At 41.5% G+C, this 6,465-nt stretch overlaps 1 protein-coding gene across 3 annotated transcripts in view; it reads right to left on the bottom strand.

Moving 5' to 3' along the window:
- The window catches only part of LOC118424087, a 40,875-nt gene that overhangs the window by 12,760 nt on the left and 21,650 nt on the right, over window positions 1-6,465 (bottom strand). The gene's annotated exons all lie outside the window — the stretch shown is intronic.

Below are 6,465 nucleotides of genomic sequence, written 5' to 3'. Positions count from 1 at the left end.
GGAAAAGTTAGAATTAGGGTTATGCGATATCAAATAGACTCTTGATAGCTTTAAACAATTCTTAAGTCCATCCAGTTTGATTTCACTAATCTAATAACAGTTATAAGAGGTTTGAAAGGTCGGACATCTATGGTTTACGGTGACTATCTAACAAACAATGGGCTTTCATAACTATTAATGTCAAAACGTCAAACACAGCGCCATGGGACATACTCAGATGGCTACATAATTGTAGCGGAGTCTTTGAATTATAAAAAATTCTAGATCTATATACTCAGCAGGTAAAAGCATATCATTTTTATAATTAAAATTTCATGCATGGCAAATACGCTTGAAATACGTTTGTTAGGTTTGTCATGTGTATGTGTTTAAAAAAATAAACATCTTATATTGACAAGAAAATTTGTCAAAGATACACAATACGTCGTTTCTCTAATGTCAGACACCTGTACTGAACGCCATTTTCCCACCACCCCCAATTTGCATGGCACAAGTTCAATTATGTCACTTAAGTGCCCATGGCGTCTAAAATGCTACAATAATGTAGCAATATTCCCATGGGACCAACTACAATGTCCTCCGTTTACATATGCTGTTATCTTTACAATACAATGGCTACATCTATATATTTATATATGTTCAATTACATTAAGTGCATAACATTGGGCGATGTAACTTGAAATAAATATATGTGGTAGGGATGACGAATACAAAGAACATCCGTTGAACGTATGAAATATGACTATACAAGTAGAATATGTATTATTACGTTACGCTCGACATTGTCAGTGGCTAGGCTATTATCATTATATGGCTCAAAGTCAATGTTACTATTTTTAGAATCTAAGTATAAAATCCCCAATTATGCGTAAAAAGCTTCTCAAATCGTGCGGTAATTGCGAGACCAGTTAGCAAAGGCTCATAAATATTCAACCTCACGGTCACTGCTCTTGTATTGACCGACGATTTGTTACAAAGACCTCCGACAGACCGACCTACCAGGATTGACTCTATCTTAAGACCATGCGCGAAAATCTAAGCTCTGAACTCAAGGGCATAGCAACAAGAGAAAATCCAGTAATCCCCACTATGAATCATGATATATCAGAAGACCACATCAATAGCCTCCAGTTGGTGGACAAAGCCACTCATCCATTAACACTACAATGATTAACTATCTGTTGAAAAATTAGACTAGCACCCTAACAGACGTACTGTGGGTTTCGGGCTTTTCATGCATCAGTACTATCTATCAGTCTTTAGAGAATTGGATATCTATCTCCATAAAAAAATTGAGACATAGTTTTGGGTGTGTCTATCAGTCTGTCTGTTTGTGTTTCCGGATTTTCGTAGTCAGCATAACTCAAGAACCTCTGGATGGATTCCGATTATATTTTGTATCACGGTGGGTATAGTGTTGGGAAGACGAAGGTCAAGGTCAATTTTTGGGTCCCTGGTAAGTGACCTTGGTACTGCAGCAGAAATTCTTTTTTTTAAATCTTTTGACTTGGATGTGCAATGGTCTTGATTTTTTGGTGACAAATGGCTTGTGACGTATGGGATACGTGGTGTGTGTTTGACAGGTGGCTCTGGAACTGCAGGGGCGTTTTTGCCAAAATCTTCTAAAGAGGATAACTGAACAAGGGAACGACAAATTTAGACGATACATGTATTTGGTATGTGGGTAGTCGTTGGGAAGACGAAGTAAAGTAGATGGGGCGCTATGTGAGTGATGTTGCAAAATACCTGAACATTTGTCCTGTATCAGATCAGGTAAAAAATGCACTCTCCTTAAACAGACAACGATTTGGAGAATACACCTATTGTTTTTTAGCTATTCTGTCCATCTGTGTCTTTTTTCCGCATGTGATTGATACATATATAGGACAAGGGCACCGATCACCCTCCGGAGGCCTTCCGAGGTCAACTTCTTGTGCACGCTACAACAACATTCTGCGCATGCCACCCTGTTATCAATGCATTTAGATTCCCCTGGCTCGAGAGCTATTAAACAGTGGTCGCCTTAGCCATTAGAGAGCGGTACTATCTGTATTTGCACTCGCAACCAAAGCGTTGATCATGTAAACACAGAAATCCACCGTGTCTTTCTGCAAGGCGATAGGGAATAACCTGCACTTTCTACTCCAGGGATAGGGCATCGTGGATGCATGTGGAATGTATATGAAGCTTTAGGTACTTTACTGAATTGTCCTTGGGTCTAAAGCAATTACAGATAAACTATATGATGTCTCTGAACGGAAATTCTTCTCAGTGAGTTTAGAAATTGAACGACTAAACAATTATCTCTGAATGGCGTCTGGGGTTTGCAGATGATTAAAAGAATGACTATCTTGGTTAAACTCCCTCCCAGAATTGCGCTGTTCTGAAAGACACGTAAAGAGCATGCCTGGGATAACAAAATACACATGCAAAGTCAAAGCTCAAAAATAGACGCCATAAACTAGAAACAGGTGCGTTCTTCTGAGAATTGTATATTTGCCAATTACTAAGTTAAAGTTACACAGTTGCCCGAAGACTAATGGCAAGCCTACAGTACGATAATTGCCTTTAACTAGTATCTAACTAGTATAGCCTTTTGAGTATCAAATGTTAAGGTGTGTGGTCCTATAGCCTTTCTAAGGGGTAGGGGTAGTGGGTATTTATCCAATGTGTCTTGGGCATGGTATAAGGAGGCGCGGAGCCCAACCCTCTCCTTCCACCGAATTTTACATCCCCAACCGAAGTCAGGCACCCATTTTCACGTCTGAGTGGAGTGGGGAAGGGCACAAGATCGGAGGTATGACAGGATTCGAACCGGCCCAAGGCGTCTGGGTTCTGGGCCGAACACCCTACAGTTACGCCAACCGACCCCACAAACGTTACACATTAAAGTTTTGCATTCCACCATGGTTATTCGCTTGTGTTGATACAACAATATAATGGGAAATATACGACATAAGGACTTGGAACTGACGGAAACTCCGACAGGTCCACTATAAAAAAGGACCTTTGGTCAGCCCAAGGTTAACTTGTAATGACTTCCGTTACGTAAAACAAACCACGCGATGTACATATCGGCACATGTGCACTGCCGTGTATTTGGGTAGTGTGTAAGTGCACTGTTATAACCATTACGAAAGAACCCATTAGTCCCCTTGGTAATATCTCAGTTGTGACAGAATTACTGTCAGGTATAGCAGTCTGGATCGTCGCACATGGCGGTAATTTGGCCTCTAAATTATTCCTGCGACAAGACAAATACACACGAGCCGGCTCTCTGCTGATAGTTCATCCGAATATGGGATTTATACTGTCAAAATATTTGGCAATTCCACGGTAGTATATATACTCCCCTGACTTGATTCCGTGTGGTCGATATGTTCAGACATAAACAATGATACATGTGACATTTGGGGCGTCGCCAGGGTTGAAGTTAAATGCTTCTAGCCTACTTCTTGTTATGAGAAGGAAAAACAGAGAAAACCCATTATCGTGGTTTGAATTTTGTCTATACCAGTAAAAATTAGGCGTTGTGGGTCTTTAAAATACCGTAATACATCATAAGATGTTATAACACATACAGACTAACGCTCCCCCATCCCACCTCTGCTTGGAGAGTACACACACATACACAAAGAACTCCCTTGTGTTATAGGGCGGTTACATAATCGTTGAATCCGATGCTTGACCGAGGAATGGCCCTGCAGGACTCCCGCAAAGCTAAAGGAAACATGGCTATGTCAAAGATGGAAAGCATGCAGGTCTGGAAACCCGACACCCGTGTTTTACAGCTAGGGCTTCGCCGCATTGCGATCACGAGAAGTGGTTCTCCCGCCCACATTATCGTGTCCTCAGGGGGGCATGTATGTATGGCTGGTACATAAACTTGTAACAAGTCCCTCCAAGCGCCGTAAGGCCCCCATTCTACTAGATTGCAATCGCTCGGTGACCTCCTTGCGACCGAAATTGGATTTGTACAACCCTTGACGTCATAATTGGTATTTGACTAGAGAGACAATTAAATGCAGAGGATAAGAAGAGGTTTATAATCTATGGAATTCGTTGAGCGATCGTCCAAGTTTAGTCACAGCGGGGTCGGCGCCTGAGTAAAAATGGGGTGCAGTAAATAGTGTAAATGGATGCTACACCACGCGCCTATCGCCTTCAGCCCGTGGTCGTATTAGTAGCCTCCGAAAGCCTGCTATGGAGGCTAGTCGTTTGCGCCTAGAGGAAGGTCAAAGATCATCTGGAACCGAGTGCAGAGAAGCGAGCCGCATTTTTGCGACCACTAGAGAAAAGAGCTGTTGACAAGACTTTCCAGGTTAGTCCTGTTTTCCAGAGGATGGCTTACTGTTTTCTAGGGCGGGTCATTAAAAGGTTCCATATGGCCTGATCCCGAGTTGTTGTTTTCGTATCGCCATTTTCAAAGAGAGAGAGAAACAAAGATTTTTAATACAGGACTCTTTTCCATATATTCATGTTTTGAGTCGGTAAATTACATTATGGAGAACTAAAACTGTTCGAAAACTAACTCTAAAACATTTGACTCACTGGAATTTTAGACTGATGAATAAAGGAGGCCATCTACATCGTGGCGCAACAACCTTCTCTCAACCGGGACGGGAGGCGATATTGACTTCCTGTGACCTTTCACCCTTTGCTGACGTCACAAGTGCATAAGTCCCTAATTGCCAGAACGATTGAGCCAGAGAGCTTTAGGATTGAGCAATTCATTCAGTCGTAAATTCCGGTGAATCTAATGTTGGCGATGATTTTGGTTGGCGAAAAGTTCAAATTCTTCATGATAATGACAGTTTGTCATCGTGTTGTGGAACTAATTGTACAATCATGGAAGGCGCTGTGGGATGCCGACAGTACTTCCAGTAACGACCAAGCACAGTGAACCGTGAACGATGGGAAACGTGTCTTTCTTTCTCAGACAGTCTAACGACGTTGAAACGGCGGCAAAGCGACGAACAACGACAATAGATTCTCGGTAATTAATGAGTCTCGGTTCATGATGTACAGTTAGGGTAACCCTTGTGCTGTTGGTTCGTTCATATATTCATTATCTGAAGGAAAGATGCGAGACACATGAAAAATCCCTTTAATTGGGTGACTTTCTATTCAATTACTGTCGCGCGCATTACTATGCCTCATTTCGTAATACCGGAGAGGAATTTGTTTCAAAGAAATAGAAATAAATCATTATTGATATATTAGATTATTGTCAAGCGTAAAAATAATTTCGAAACGTGCTTTTGCTTTTACAACCTTTACAAGTCTGGCGATTTTAATAGAAACGGATTGAACTGAACAGCTTTTATTACAGGGATTTTATGTATTACAGTGACATTGTAATTGACCCACTACCACATAACATGGGCTTAGGTATCAATAGACTAGATATACAACAATTGATATGCATTGTTACATGACATCAGCTGATTTTCTTCTGCTTCCATAGATCGCATGTCAGGAGTATGAGAATTCTCAGAATTGAATCAATACCGAGCTACAATTTGTTGTCAGCGTAGGCTGAACCTTGGTTCGATCGATATGGGGCTGTAGTCCGATACCACGGTGAGGTATACTTACTGAGAACAACATTAAATACCGCACAATGTGGCCTAACTTATGTATGTGCGTTAAATCCTCTTTCATACACTACAAACTAGCTAAAGGGTTTGTTGGTAAGGTATATACGAGCGGATAAAGTTCGCAGTCCTGAAATGTAGATACACGAGTTTTAATATGTTACGAGGAGATACTTACATGTATGGGTAAGCGCTGTTTACTGTATAAGAGTGTTACGCTACACACCCTAACGTGTCTTAGATATAGCCAATGTCTTTAAGGACATTTAACGACAGTGATGTTGGAATTCCCTATTGTTATGATATTATATGAATGCACGTATAACATGCGAGATTGAGACATGTCACGTCAGCAGAACAACTTTGTTTGCTCCCTGTCGCAAGCTTGGGGTCGGAAGTTACGTTTGCCGTCTTCTAGTTCATTATTGCTGGTAGCTTTAAATCAAATATACACACAAATCAATGGCCTGTATAGAACGTAAGACTAATAGCTTAAATCATAATGGCGTTCCCCTAGGTCCTTAGAAACGAGTGCGACTATGGCTTTGAATAGTGGCGGTACACCGCGACTGATCCAACACAAACCGCCAGCGGTGTACTTGGGTTTGTTGAACGACAGCATGTCGGCTATTTGATGTTGACTTTGCGCAATCGTGTGAGCAAACGAACAGGGTGTGTCACGATAGCTATCTATGTATCTATGGAGCGCCATCTATGTTGTAAATGGGGGTAATCTTGCCAAGCATTTCGTGCGGGTGGACTTGGAAATGAAAACGGTTCGCTGAAGACGGTATGCATGCGGGCTGTCTGTGTCTAATCACCTGCAAACTGTGCCAAACATGCCAAATGCACTTAAACACACGGTAGC

The sequence above is a fragment of the Branchiostoma floridae genome, chromosome 10 (genome assembly GCF_000003815.2).
Source record: "Branchiostoma floridae strain S238N-H82 chromosome 10, Bfl_VNyyK, whole genome shotgun sequence".
Taxonomy (NCBI): domain Eukaryota; kingdom Metazoa; phylum Chordata; class Leptocardii; order Amphioxiformes; family Branchiostomatidae; genus Branchiostoma; species Branchiostoma floridae.
The sequence above is the reverse complement of the archived record's forward strand: the minus strand, read 5'-3'. Positions and strand labels throughout refer to the sequence as shown.